Source organism: Monodelphis domestica, chromosome 8 (assembly GCF_027887165.1).
Source record: "Monodelphis domestica isolate mMonDom1 chromosome 8, mMonDom1.pri, whole genome shotgun sequence".
Taxonomy (NCBI): Eukaryota; Metazoa; Chordata; class Mammalia; order Didelphimorphia; family Didelphidae; genus Monodelphis; species Monodelphis domestica.
The window spans coordinates 59,683,864-59,700,022 of NC_077234.1; the positions used below are offsets into that span (position 1 = coordinate 59,683,864).

General features: G+C 37.9%; 1 pseudogene; it reads right to left on the reverse strand.

Annotated features, from left to right (window-relative positions):
• The window catches only part of LOC130455951 (TBC1 domain family member 16-like), a 76,197-nt pseudogene extending 60,105 nt beyond the window's left edge, over positions 1-16,092 (reverse strand).
• Between the last annotated feature and the right edge of the window lie 67 nt (positions 16,093-16,159).

Consider the following 16,159-nt stretch of genomic DNA (forward strand, 5'->3'; position numbering starts at 1 on the left):
CTATATATTCCTTAGATAGGTTGTAACTAACATATACCATTTTCTTCCATGATTATGGGGAAAATGTGTGTACTATATATTGTCACTCTCTAATTCTATATCTCTACATAATATATATCAAATACATACACGCATTTAAAAGGGATAGATATTCACATACATGCACATTTTTGAATAATCAATATAAAATGGGATTTGATGGTTACGCCATGATTTTCTATAGTCTCATTCATCTTATCCTGAAGTATAAATTGACATTTTTTGTTAGTTAGATGCTTCTGCAATCTCATGTGGGAGTTATTTCAGGAGCCAGAATTAGAGACCCTCATAGTCCAATTCAAGTTGCATTCTCTTGGTCATGATCCCAAGTCAATTCGGGTCTTCTCGTATCGGTATATCTACATACTGGTTCAAAAGACATGGCTCCCTTGGGTGAACTGCAGGTTGAGACCAAGTCTGATTTTTGGTCTCAGCTGCCATTACTGCTCTCGGGACTGTAGAATTTGAGAAAGTTTTTCAAAACTTCAAGTAACCTGTGATGTGGGCAAATGAAATAGAAAAGTCAGGTTTTAACAATCTCCTTAGGGAAGTAAACCATGAAAGCAGGACTCTGGCTTGTATTTTGAATTCTGAATACTAGAATCTTAGAGCTGGAAGGAAAATTAGAGATCATTTAAACCAGCCATTCTCTACCCATTTCCCAAAACTCTTTGCAAAATGATGACAAGTAGTCAGCTAATGTTATTTACATATATTGGAATAGGATATAGGAAGAAAGGAAAAAAAGAGACATTTGTTGAGCCCCTATCCTGTGCCAGGTGGCATACTAAGCTCTTTAAAAATATTATCTCATTTAAAAATATAAAAAAAAAAATTTTTTTTAATGCTCACAACAACTTTGGGAGGTAGTTGCTATAATTATCCCTATTTACATTTTAGGAAACTGAGGAAGATGAGGGTTAAGTGACTTGCCTAGGGTCACACAATTAAGTAAGTGTCTGATCTTAGGTCTTTCTTACTGTGAGGCAGGCACTTTATCCAATTTGCCCCCTAATTCCTTCCAATAGAACAAATTGATCTGTTATTTCAATCATCCCTAAAACTACTGACAAGACTCCATTAAAGTTCTGTAGGTTCTCTCCTAGAAACAGCAAAATGGGGGAAGGAGAATTAAGGTTTTAAAAGGGAAGATGCTGTTTTTGTGAATAAGCATATTAATTCCCAAATGACTCCACACCTGGAAATCCATAACTCTGATGCTTGTAAAATCTCCTAATTGGACATTCTGATTAAAAATAGCATTGAAATGGAAGAACCTTGCTTTTCTACCAGTTCTCTGTGAAGATATTTTAGAATTTTAAGTTTAGATTTTTTAAATACCTCTAAAATGCCTCCTTTACCTTACCTTAAATATAATCTATGCTATGATCAGCAACATACATTTTGGATACTGTAATTTAAATTTCAACAAAATGTTTATAATAATTTATATTTCTAGAGTGATTTTAGGTGGAAGATGACTGATAGCCTGCATGTTCTACTTCTAGCCTTATGATTATTATAGAAAGTGTGGAAGTGCTTTAGTAATTGACTGTTTAGGGTGAATTTTTTGGTGAAGTGGGACAAGCTTTCATGCTTTCCTCTTTGAGATTGCAATTTTTGTACCTCCAGACCTTAGCACAGTGCCTGGAATATAGTAGAAGCTTAAATCCATGTTGTGTTGACTTACTCTTAACTTGACAAGAATAACAAAGAAGAGGAATGCACAGATACATTGAGATCTACATTATTAGAGAGAAGTAAATAAATAATAAGCCCCTACTATGTGCCAGTCATTGAATAAGCACTTTACCAATATTTTTTTTTAATTTTATCTTAACAACCTTGGGATGTAAATGCTATCTATAATTATCTCCATTTTATCATTGAGGAAGCTGAGGCAGATAGAAGTGGCTTGCCCAGCATCACATAGCAAGTAACTGTCTGAGGCCAGATTTGAGTTCAATGTCTGCTGGGAGCTATCAAAGACAATGCTGTTTGACATGGTCCACATGGAGACTGGGGACTGCAAAGCAGCCACCAAGAAGGATGGAAACACCCACTGAAATTCCCCTAAGTGACTTTCCTTATTAACATCCTCTTATTATTGGAATTGCTATGATTATTATTCTTACTTAGCCCTAGGAAAAATAGATGAGAGCAACATGCTTGTAGGGTTAATACAGATGTCCCACTTTGTCCCCCCAGGATATCATCAGGAGACCCCACTTACAAAATTAAACCTAAAGGTTCTTATATACCCACTTAGATAGGACCCTCTTTTCTAGGCATAAAAACTTCTGGCAAATTTGTGCTCTGAATTACAAAATACTTAGAATTGATGCAGCAAAGTTATAATGGGACCAAGTCTGGCCCCAAAAAGAGATGAAAAAAGTGCATTTCTTCAGCCCCTACCCTAGCTTCATTGCCAAAATGAGGGACTATGGTTATGGGATGCCTTGAATAACTTCTGAACTGTTCACCTTTCCTTCTCTGGGAGGGAGGGAAGCGAAACATTGGGAAATGTAGGTGGAAGGGGCTTAGGGGCAGGACCTCTGATTTCACTTTCTCCTAAAAAAGAAAACTCCCTCTCCCAATAATCGTTTGTCTTTTTCTCTATAAATGAGAGACTTAAGTAGCTGCCTAAAGCACAGAAAGATCTTTCTCAATAATTATTACAGTTTTTGGTGAGCCAGCTAGGATTTCCAGGCTGTTTTGTCAAGAATTTGGGAAAAAGAAGGCAGTTGGAAGTGTCAGAGAAGTTTCAGAGAAACTGGACCTACATACATTTCAAAATCTCTGTGACTGCGGAAAGCAGCCATTTTGAGAGCAGTGTTGAGTGCAACTAATCTGCCTAGTAACACCACAGCCAAAAGAAACCACTCCTTCTGAAGGGAGGAAGCAACTCTTAAAAGGCCAGACTTAAAAACATTTTTTCTGTTGCAAAAGGGTTTTCAAGAATCAAAAAGGCAAAGAAACTATTACTTGCCATGGGTTATCTAGCCTTGATTGGACATTTCTTTTATATGGTTTACAACTTATTTTTTGTCAAGATTCAAGTTTAGATTTATTTTCTGCTTACCATCTATGAAAGTTTTCAATGACTGAAGATAAGTATAAATCGCTTGATTTCATTCATTCCCACATCTGCTGGAGCATTATTCTTCTTAATCCAATTATACGATACCCTAAAAAAAGGTGTGCATCTAATTTATGGGAAAAAAGCAAAAGACAATGAAATGACTGTAATGATTTTAGCCATGAGGGAGGAGATGACACAACTAAAGCAATATAGTAACACACAACAAGACATACATAAAAATAACAATATAGCTGAGCAAGAAAAGACAGATGGGGTTGAAGGTGGAATATCAACAGTGCCACTAAGAGATCAAACAAGCCTACAACCAGATAGCAACATAATTCATATTAAAACACATAGACCATTTACAACAGTTGACCTTGAAAATCTGAAAAAATGGATGCGTTCCTGGTTTTCAAAACCTGTGAGACGTTTGAAAGAATTTAAAAGAGCGATTAGACTTTGTGATGCAAATTTCCAGGACACTGAAATTCTTCTCTCAGAATTATTTTCAAAAAGGGAAAAATAACAATTCATTGATGAAAGTAGAAACAATCTAAATTTAATATCATGGCCAGAGGAAGGAACAGACTTAGAGTTATCTAATAATGCAAATCTACCTTATCTAAAAAAGGCCAGAGAAGATAAATTAGAGGCAATGAAAAGTTTTTCAAAAAGACCAGATACTTGGTGACAATTTGAGAAATTGAGACAGGAAAGTGGGGACTATCCATCTAAGTTCCTCAATAGAGTGATTGAAGTAAGAGGATGTGCTTGGATTTGAAAATTTAACTGAACAAAATCTCCAACACATAAGGAGACAATTTGTGAAAGGCAGTAACACACCTATTAGATCATATTTTAAACTTCAATGCCCAGCCTGGGAAACACTAAGTCTGGAAGATTAAAAAAAAAAAAAACTACAAATTACATATTCACAGGCCATAAAGAAATCCTAGAAGAAAAGGATGAAATAATAAAAGAGCTTAAAACCAAGCCCAAGGAGACAAATAACACAATTAAACATAAAGAAATTGAAGAAATAAAAAATCTAGCCACTTGCCATAATACAAACCCATAAGAAAATACACACACAGCAATCAAAGGAGAAATGTACCCAAATGTATCCTAGGTGGAAAAATGGGTCACATGTTTCAAGACTGTTATTTAAAGGCATAATTAGTCCAAGCTAACAACAAACAGAGATCCTGGAAAAGCAACAGAAAATATAGCAATCAACAATTTCAGCAAAGTTGCAGGATACAAAATAAACCCAAATAAGTAATCAGCATTTCTAGATATCTCCAGCCCATTTCAGCAGCAAGAATTAGAAAGAGAAATTCCATTTAAAATCACCCTAGACAATATAAAATACTTAGGAATCTATCTGGCAAGACAAACACAGGAACTATATGAACACAACTACAAAACAGTCTCCACACAATTAAAACTAGATCTAAACAATTGGAAAAATACTGATTGCTCATGACTGGGACGAGCTAACATAATAAAAATGACAATCCTACCCAAATTAATTTACTTATTTAGCACCATATTGAACATAGCACCCATTGAACTACCAAATGTTTTTTACTGAATTAGAAAAAAACATAAACTTCATTTGAAAGAACAAGAGTTCAAGGATATCTAGGGAAATTATGAAAAAAAAAATGCAAAGGAAGGAAGACTTGCAGTACCAGATCTCAAACTGTTCTATAAAGTAGCAGTCATCAAAACAATTTGGTACTGGCTAAGAGACAGAAAAGAGGATCAGTGAAACAGACATGAGGTAAATGACCTCAGCAAGACAGTCTATGATAAACCCAAAGCTCGCAGTTTTGGGGACCAAAACTCACTATTTGATAAAAATGTCTGGGAAAATTGGAGGACAGTATGGGACAGATTAGGTTTGGTTCAACATCTCACACCTGTAATAATTAAAATGTTTGGGAGCAAGGGAAATATATATATCAATTATGACTGCTGAAATATGTTTTCTACTGTATCTTGGTTTTATATAAATATAAGATGGTCGCCAGGGAATATATTCCCAATTTATGAATATGCCCAAGCCAACTGGGTTTTATAGAGAAATTTAATTTATAATACACTGATTAATCAATAGAAAAAGAGAGAAAGTAAGAAAGGAATAAGAATGAATAAATCAGTCAGTTGGTTTTATCACTCACCCAAGATCTCTCTAGGTAAGGCTTCTCATGCCAACCTCAGGCTCCACCTTCAAGAGAGCCTCCTTTCAAGAAATGTTTCCAGAGAATTCTCCTCCTTCAGAGCCAGCCTTCTCTCCTTGTCCTCCCACAGAGCAACTTCCTCAATCCTCCTTCAGAGCCACCTCGCTCAGAGCAAAACCTCCTCCTTCTCTCCTCAGACCCTGCTATCTTTAAGGAAACCATCTAAGTCCCCTCCCCTCAGTTCTCACATCTACCAATCACTGTCGATGTCTCCCCTGTGCCAATGGTGGCTCTAGCTTAACCCAGGACCGCCCAGAGGTCTGTTTCCTTTGCACATGTCTGTTGTAGGTCATATTCTCAAATAATTAAATCTTGATCTATGTTGCAGCCCTTCCTAAATTCTGTTAGACTGAGTAGGGTGGAGATTGTAAGTTCCAAGACCTGGTTCTGTCATTCCAAGTATCTCTATTGTATCAATTCTAAAATCAATCATGACTCAAAGAACTTCCTGTTCTATGCTTAAGCATAGGTCAAAGCCCTTTCCATTGTTTAGCAAAAGGTTTCTGTCCTAAAGTAGTCTTAAGTAGGGAGGAGAAGGACCCTCCCATGCCAAGAGTTTTCACATTCCAATAGAGTTCTTACTATCAGTAGGAAATTTTTTCCAAGTATGAAATTTCCCAATGGTGAAATTTCCAACATTCATAAGTCTAAGAAATTTTAAGGTTTACATACCCTATACCAAGATAAACTCAGAATGGGTGAATGACCTGAATATAAAGAAGGAAAGTATAAGCAAATTAGTCGAACACAGAATAGTATACTTGTCAGAGCTTTGGGAAAGGAAAGATGTTAAAACCAAGCAAGAGCTAGAAAAAAATCACAAAATATAAAATTCATAATTTTGATTACATCAAATTAAAAAGGTTTTGTACAAACAAAACTAATGCATCCAAAATTAGAAGGGAAGCAACAAATTGGGAAGCAATCTTAATTACAAACCCTCTGACAAAGGTTGAATTACTCAAATTTATAAAGACCTAAAGCAGTTGTACAAAAAATCAAACCATTCTCCACTTGATAAATGGGCAAGGAACATGAATAGGCAATTTTCAGTTAAAAAAATCAAAACTATTAATAAGCACATGGAAAAGTGTTCTAATTCTCTTATAATCAGAGAAATGCAAATCAAAACAACTCTGAGGTATCACCTCACACCTAGCAGATTGGCTAACATGACAGCAAAGGAAAGTAATGAATGCTGGAGGGTATGTGGCAAAGTAGGGACATTAATTCATTGCTGGTGGAGTTGTGAATTGATCCAACCATTCTGGAGGGCAATTTGGAACTATGCCCAAAGGGCGATAAAAGACTGTCTGCCCTTTGATCCAGTCATTGCACTGCTGGGTTTGTACCCCAAAGAGATAATAAGGAAAAAGACATGTACAAAAATATTCATAGCTGCACTCTTTGTGGTTGCAAAAAAACTGGAAGATGAGGGGATGCCCTTCAATTGGGGAATGGCTGAACAAATTGTGGTATATGTTGGTGATGGAATACTATTGTGCTCAAATGAATAATAAAGTGGAGGAATTCCATGGAGACTGGAACAACCTCCAGGAATTGATGCAGAGTGAGAGGAGCAGAACCAGGAAAACACTGTACATGGAGACTGATACATTCAATCAAATGTAATGGACTTCTCCATTAGTGGCAATTCAATGACTCCAAACAACTTGGAGGAATCTACAAGGAAAACCACTATCCACATCCAGAGGAAACACAGTGGGAGTAAAAACACCAAAGAAAAACAACTGCTTGAATACATGGGTCAAAAGGATATGGTTGGGGATGTAGACTCTAAATGAACATTTTTTTTTAAACCCTTACCTTCCATAAGGCAGAAGAATGGTAAGGGCTAGGCAATGGGGGTTAAGTGACTTGCCCAGGGTCACACAGCTGGGAATTGTCTGAGGCCAGATTTGAACCTAGGACCTCCCATCTCTAGGCCTGGCTCTCAATCCACTGAGCTACCCAGCTGCCCCCCTAAATGAACATTCTAGTGTAAACAACAACATGGGAATAGGTTCTGATCAAGGACACAAGTAATACCCAGTGAAATTGTGCATTGGTTGCAGGAAGAGTGGGTGGAGGGGAGGGAGGGAAATAATGTGATTATTGTAACCAAGGAATAATGTTCTAAATTGACTAAATAAATTAATTCAAATGGAAAAAATTATGAAAAGATAAAAAAAAGTTATATTATCTGTGTCTTGGCTCAAAATTTGTGCAAATAAACTCGTGCTTTCCACGTAACCCTGGACAGACAACTCCATGTATATGAGAGCCCTTCTAGGTGAAAGCAAAATGCCTGGTGTGGAAAGGACCTAGACTAACAGTTGGTGGGGGAAGGGGCAACTGGGAGTGGCAGTTGAGTCTTGTGACTAGCATTTCCTTCCGGCTGGGTTGGACTTCCTTCCTGGTGTTGGAGGAGGAAGGAGCTTGTTCAGCCCAGTCTGGTATGGTGTGCCTCTCCTTGCCTCAGCCTGAAGATTCAGGCCCAATCATTTCTGAAAGTCAGAACTGTTCTTGTTTGCTTTCTGTCTACTGCTAAGATTCTGAATTAGACAAAGCAGGACTGATATAGAGTAGGCGGGAGGTGGGAAGAAACCCTCTGCCAGCCTCTGGGACCAGGCCTCAGCTCTGAAGCTGAGAAAAAACTCCAACCCCAACTGGTTAATCAACTTTATATTATTTGAATTCACAGTCAGATAAGTGGACTATCTTTTCTGGGCATAGAGGGAGCTGAATTTCAGTCATTCAACGACAAACATACCTTAGTGGACCCCTGCTGCTTTCTCTCGGCTGGGGGCATCTCTCTCCTTTGCCACACCAAGCAATATTCCCTCTCTCAGGGATTATTATTCCCTGGTCAATTAATGAGTTTATTACTGGGGTAATACACTCAATTGCCTCTTTTGAGAGGGGATACTGAGGAATGGAAGGAGGTGGGCTGGATTTAGTTTTAATCTGCACAGGAAGAGCAAATTGAAGTAGGCCTACATCTGAAGAAGATGTGGCCCAAAGAGACTCCGGTATACCTGTAGGTATTTCAAAGGTGAGAGACTCTTTTGCCTCCTGGCTCTCTGAGAGAAGTACAGGGAGTAATTTTAAAGATTCCTCAGGTACTTCCAATGATAAGGAGCCATCTGGGGCACAAATTATTGTGGCTTGTAGTTTGTATAGTAACTCCCTCCCCAGCAAGTTTGTGGGGGATCCAGGCATTAAAAGAAAAGAATGTTCAACAGTTAGGGGTCCTATATATACCATGCAAGGAGAATGTTTTGGGACCTTTAAAGGTTTTCTTGATACACCTACTATATTTAGAGAGCCAATAGAATCACATTTTGCATCTGGTTTGCTTACAAAAACTGACCTAGCCACCCTGGTGTCCAAAAGACAATCATAGTATGAATTTCCCACCTTTAAAGTGACATGAGGTTCCTTACTATGTGGGGGGGGGGGCATGTATAGGGATTACTGGGATTACAATATCAGGTTCTGGAAAATCAAAGGTTTCACTCTTTGATTCCAAGGCCCTCAACCCCCCCCCACACACACCTTCATAAAGGTGCTTGGGCATTTTTCTGGGATCCCCCATGCTGATGGGGATTTTCACCCAGAGTATAGAGTGGATGAGCTCCATTTTTGATATATTGCTGTTGGGCATTGTGTGGGGTATTATCATTTTCCTCATTTGGAGCACTGTCATTATTTTGATTGGCATTACAATTCCTATAGTTATTATAGTTATGACTATCAGTTCTAAAGTTGTGATTTCTATGATCATTATCATAGTTATTTCTATAGTTATTATGTCTAAAGCTGTTAGTATTCCTTTTTTCCCATAGCCAGCTCTTACAGACCATCGTTGCATGGCCTCTCTTCCCACAGAAAAGCCATGTTAATGATTTATCTGTGGATTCCTGCAAAGGGGCTATGGTCTCTCCCTTATTTTTCAATTGTCCTTTAACATTTCAATTTATTTCTTTAAGTCTTCCATTGACATATTGTGTTCCTCAAGTCTTTTTACACACCCCTTATAAACATAGTCTGCTACTCTCCTCAATTCTTCAAGGTCTATAAAGTCCCAATTAGGACAGCTAGTTTTAAAGTAGGCTTTTGCCACTGAACAACAATTCTCAATGAATTGCCTATGTATTTGCCTAATGTCCCTTTCTCTGGATAAATCAAGGTCCATATATGTATTTCCTATGTCAAGAAGTCTGTCCATAAACTGGGAGGGGGTCTCATCAGTTTCTTGTTGGGTTCTTTCAAATTTTGACCGTTTTTCAGGTCTATCAGAGCAAGGTCTCATGGCTGCCAATAATGCTTCTCTGGCCTTGTTTAGTTTTCTGTGATCTAGTTCAACATTGGGATTCCAAAGAAGATCTTCAGTTGGCCAATAATTTGCTCCTCTACCTCACTTCAGATTAGCCAGAGAGATGACATTATTTTTCTCTCTCTTTGTCAGAAATTTTTCTAATAAGTTTTCAACATCTATCCAAGAGGGGTCAAAAGTTCTGAATATGTTCTCCATTTTTTATGATTAATATTGGTTCTCCCTCAAATGATGGAAGGTCTTCCTTGAATTTATTAAAATCTTCAGGATTAAAAGGTGATTGGAGTCTTATAGATACCAAGTTCCCATTTTTATTGAAAGGTGGAACTTCCCTTAAAGGAAATAAACTACCTTAATTTTCTCATACTCCTGTCTCTAGGATTCTTGCTCCATTCTCAATGGGGTAGCTGTGAGAAAGGGAAGGGTTGGGTATGCTGAGGGGTAGGGTTTGGTGTTGTCCCATAGTGCCAGTAGGATCAGAGGTAGAAGGGTATGGGAATTAAATTAGGCAGAGTGGGAAGGAGGGGCAAAGGAAGAAGGTCAATAGCTAGGGGAAAGGATGCAAAGGAGTTAGGGTTGGAGACATGAGTAGGGTGTGAACTTAGGGTGGAGGGGGTGGGGTAGAAAGCATGGGCAGGGTGTGAACTTTGATGTGAACTTAGGGTAGAGGGGTTAGGGTGGTCAGTATGGGTGGGGGGAAGAATGCGTTGGGTAGTAGTAAGTTGGGTGTGAACTAGGAGCCATATTGTCCAGAGCTGGGTGGGACAGAGATTCTGATAATGAGGAAGTATGGAGATATAAGTCACTCTTATTCTGGGATGTTCTTAACTCTCTTTTAATACTTTTTATAGAAGCTATGATCTCCCCCAAACTTTCCTCTATAAGCTCAAACCAAGTATTTAGTTCTGCATTTTGTTGAATATTAGAAGGAGTAATTGGTTGGTTCAACTGGGAAATGGGTTTTTCAAGGGGAGACTGACCTGAATCTCTTATTTGATTTCATATCTTATGCATGGTATTTTTCAGAACTCTCTTAGAGAGAATTAGATATATTACAGCTCCAACAAGTAAAATCTCAACCAGAAACAGTGTGTAGTATAGCTATTGCCACACATAGTTCAATCAGGAGATTACAACTTTATCTTCCCCAAAGTAAGGTTTAAGTAGGGTGGAGCAATGTAAAGTTCCCAAGACATTCCTGATCAAGTATCACCATTGTTACAATCAGGAAATAACTAAATCAAATTTTCTAAAGTAAGGTCTGAGTAGGGTGGAGTAGTTGTAAAATTCACAGATGATATTATAAAAGAACATACCAATGACAAAAGAAAAGTCAAACTTAAATCCTTATTCTAAAGAATTTCAACCAATAGTAACTGCACAATAAAAAGCAAACACAAGCATTATCATACCATCTTTAAGTCTCCATGATAATGCAATTCCATTGCAAACTGGTGATGGATTACAAAATGAATGTTCAAAGCAACAAGAGGTATCTGTGACTGAAGAACAAAACTGGGAAATCATAGCAGATCCACAGGAAGGAACAAAACAAGAACCAAATCTATCAACACATAACACAGAGTTACAGCATACTAGGCAAGAGCTTGCAAAAGACTTGGGGAATATAGAAATCACCAAGAAAGAGTCAGTGCAAGACACAAATCACACAGAACCATTACATATAATGATATTTGACTCAAAAAGTGAGGAAGACCAAGAACCTTATGAATATATCAAACTTTACAATCAAGATCACCAGGTTTTACAAGAGTGGGAGACAGATGATTATATTAACAATTCAAATCAAATAACAAACTATCCAGTCAGAAGAGTTAGTTCAGGACACAGAATACACAAACTCATTAGAAGAAATGCTGGCAGCATTGGGAGTTAGGAATTATCAAGAAGTTTATGAAAAGTATGAGGTTAAGGAAGAAGACACTGAATTAGAAGTAGAATAAAATTATATACCTGATAGAAAACAAACAGAAGGAGGAAGAAACTATGTAATGATCCCATCACACCTTCCTTTTTCTGAGTTAGAACTTCTCACAGTCAATTAACAAAATATTTACAAGCTGACAAACAAGAATGGCAGAGTTGCATGAAATGGGCTTGATACAAACAGTACCACAGGATTACAATTTGCACAACATCAAACCAGGAGACATAGTATACTTTTAAAATTTCTATAGAAAATTGGCTACAGATATAAAATGGACTGGACCACATGAATAATTGCTTACTAACCCAAAAGCTATAAAAATTAAAGGGAAAGACTCATGGTTCCACTGTTCCCACGTAAAACCAAAAAAATTCAACAGCACTGTAACAGACATAGAAGATAATTAGACAAAAGGTAGTGCTGAGAAATGAAAACAAAAACTGATTAACATCAAAAAGTACATCACAAAGAAACAATAGTGACACATAATGTTTGAGACAAGAAGATCCCATCAGTCAAGCATGCCACAGCAAGAAGATTAGTTTCCAGCCCAGAGGAAAAGCATCAAGAAAAGCTGCTAGAGAAGGAACAAAGAGGAAAAGCTGAAATGAACAGCTAAGACTTTGAACTTTGTAAATTTGTTTAATAGCTACTAGAGAGAAGAAACAAAAGAGAAAAAAGCCTGAAATAAAGAGCTAAGACTTTGAACTTTGTAAATTTGTTTATATAAGAAGAGGACAGATAGAAAACGAGACATATGTAAGACTGAGTGTGTTGAAATAATAAAACAAAATTAATTTCACATATTAGGGAAATAGCATGCAACATTACATAACTTGGAAGAAGAGATTCATCAGTCAACAGGAAAAGTGGAAATCTGAAGAAATTTGACAAGTATGAATTCAACACAACACTATGAGACACAAAACACAAAATCACAAACTGGCATATATTGGGAGACATTGTTTAAATAAACAAATGTATTTATGCAAAATGTAAATATGTATATAGTTAGTTCAATAAGTTCTTAGGCAAATATAAATATCAATATATATTTCTATTTGACTGATATCAAGATTAGGAAACTATGTATGTTATTGTATTATTTGTAAATAATCTATATATAATGTAAATACTATAATTAGGCTAGTAGAATAGTAATAGAGTTTGTAAATATTTAGCATAGCATGTTTATATGTTGTACATAAGATTAGGTTATAGATTAGACTAGAGACTTACATAATAGTTATAATAAATAGGGAATAGATTAGGAGTAAGTTAATTTAAGCATAGCATAGACAGTTATACATAGGAATAGACTTGAGCTACATTTGCAGATAGTAAACTTTTAATTATTTATTGTAAAACTGATGCTGAAATTGTGTTTAATGGGAATGTATAGATAAAATAGTCTGCAAATAATAATATATATACAAAATAGGAAAACTATTTGTTTTAGTAAACTTAGCAAGAGTAAGTAGTATTAGCACTAAAATTCAAATTCCTTTGTAATGATTTTGTTCAAACACTTATTGTACTGAATTTATTGTAAAACCCTAAAACTACCCTTGCCTAAATGGTCCTGCATAGAATTCCTTAGAGTAGATAAAGTTAGCATAGAATAGTGATAGAGTAATTGAGGGAAGTTTATTATTTTGGGGGAAGTAGTAAGAAATTAGATTTAGTAGATTAGTAACTATAATAAAAATAAGTGACCTTGGGAAGGTCACAACAAAAAAAGGGGATGATTGTGGAAAGGAAAACTAAAACAAGTTCTGGACTTTCTGCTACTGAGTTGAAACCAACAGCAGTTGGAATTTGAGAGAGAAGATATTGACAAGACTGACAGTTTGTGGGGGAAGGGGCAATTGGGAGTGGCTGTTGATCTCATGACTGACTCTTCCTTCCTGGCCCTGGAACTGGAATGTGCCTTTTCCCTGTCTCTGGATAGAAGTGTCTCTATTCCTGAATTTCCCAACCATGTGCTCTACCTGGATCCCTGTGATCATATTCATCAGAAAAAAGGACTGAAGGGAAGCAGTTTGGACTGTAAGGCAGGTCTTTAGGATGTCAGCCTGAAGAGACAAGCCCAACCAGCTCTTAAGGTCAGAATTTTTCTCCATCTTGCTTTCTACTGCTAAGACTTTGAATGTAAAAAAAACTAGCACACATTAGCGTAGACAGGAATAACAGAAACCCTCCACCAGCCTGTGAGGCCTGGCCTCAGCTCAAAAGCTAAGAGAGACTCAAATATCATCTAGGGAAATCCTTCTTCCCTCTTCCCTGATACCTCCTCAATCCAAACTTGTGATTAAAATTTATCTTGAATATCGCAACCAGATAAGAGGACTAACATTTCAGGGACATTGAGGGAGCTAAACCTCAGGACAGTCATTCAACTATAAATGGTCCTTATTGGACCCCTGCTGGGCGACCATGTTCTGGGGAGGCTTGTCCCTCAGGAGGGTCTATGCTTACCAGCTCTGGGGTATCTGCAACATCATTCTATAGAGAAGATGTCCCCCCAGGCTATAATAAGTGGCCCATTTCTCAGGAACCCCATTTTTCAAAAAAAGCCTCTCAGCAGGAGGCATCTCTCTCCTTTTACCTCACTGGCAGCCATATTCCCTCTCTCCCTTCAACTCCTCCATTCCCTATTACAAAACCTTCCATATCCCCTGTTCATCAATCCTGCCCGTTTTCCCTATAAAATCTTACAATATAATTCAAGTCTCAGAATACATTTGCACTGGGCTCTCCCCATTGTTGGGGACTGATTACTCAATTCTGTTGGCTCAAAGTTGACAAGGGCTTGAGAGAAGAGAGATCCTGGTTTTCCAAGTTCTAGCTTTAAAGAAGACTTATGGCTCCAGACTCTCTTCAGGTCCCTGAAGGGAAGAGAAAGGCTCTGTGAAGAAGCCACCATGTAGAGGGCACTTCAATCATGTCTGTGTTTCCATATTATTACACTAGATATTTAGGGGAAATTCCTTCTTGTGTGAGATAAAGTACTCTCTTTGTTGAGGGGACATATTGTCCATAGAGGAAATGTTCATTTATTCTGTGTGTTGTCTGAGAGTACATATTCTCATCTGTATACATTTTCTCACTTCTATTCGCTAATGGATTGGATGGTCAATTTCATTCACTATTTACTACATGTACTCATTGTGAAACTCCATTCAGTGGGAAGGAAGTCAACACTTGAATATATGGATTGGGACATTCCTTCTACTCCTACTACCCATAAGAAGTTTACAGGCTAATAAGGGTAGGAATATACCAGAGCCAGATCAAACTGCTGCCTCAACACTTTATTAGATTTTCATTGTAAACAATTACACCTCAGAAATTGGCACATGCTACAAATCAGAGCTTGGCTAATTGTTTTGATTGTCTAGACTTGAGAAAGTGATGAAGAAAATGCTAATAATGTAGGTTAAATATACAAGTGTGTCATGTATATGTCCCTCTCCCAAGAACTGGTTTTAAACATTTACTAGCATACCCCTGACTAGGGTTATACTATATATATGTATATGTATGCTATAATACTAGTGTATTGATTTAGAATCTTGAACCCTAGAGACTACATTTCCCACAATGCCATTTTCCTTTCCCATTTTGTGCATTTTGTGCGTGGATTGAGGTTGAGTTTCTGTCTCTGCCCAAGCAGTCTTTCTGGCTGGTATCAGTGTGGAGGAGGGAGCGGGTTTTTGCCTTTTTTTTCTCTCTGTTCAACATGGATTTTAAAATACTTGGAGTATCAAATATTAATTTTAACATTTTGTGACTCTATGAAGGGACTTTAGAACTCAGAGCTTTTTTTTTTTTAAAAGCTGGTAGTTTCTGCCCTTGCTGTACTACCAGAGTGCAGCTGCAAGCAATTGGTGTTAAAGCACCAGCTTGCCTAAACCCCATGGTTTAAAACTGCCTGGTTTGCAACCAAAAGCTGCTTTACTGCTTGGAGTTTTCCTCTTGCTCTCCTTCCACCTTCTGAGCCTCTGACAGCTGTATGTATTTCCACCCCATCCTGCTGGTCACTCTCCTACTAGCCTAGCTGCCTTAATTTGGGGAACTTAGTGGAAAAGCCACTCCTTGCCCACACCTGTAGAGTAGCATGACCAGCCTGATCAGCCATTCTTGCCCACAGCTTGGCCATACCCCGACTAAGCAGCAGGCCCACTTCTCCCCCACTGCCTTGATCTGCTACCCAGCCACAGCACCCTGGGCGCACTCCAGTGTTGCTACTGCCTCCTGCAGCTGCCACACCCCAGAGCTTTCTGCTGCTTCTGCAGACCTGTTCCTGTTGAAGCTGGTGAGTATAAGCTTCCCTTTCCCTAGCCCAGCACAGAAGGGAAGCCCCTTTTCCCTGCTGGGCACCTGATTTCCTATTAGCCTCTACCAGGCTTTTTGCCTTGGCAGGGAGGGTCATGGCCCAACAACTCCAGACCCCTCCTTGCTTTACCAAACCTACCTCATTCTGTCTCTCAGACCCCACT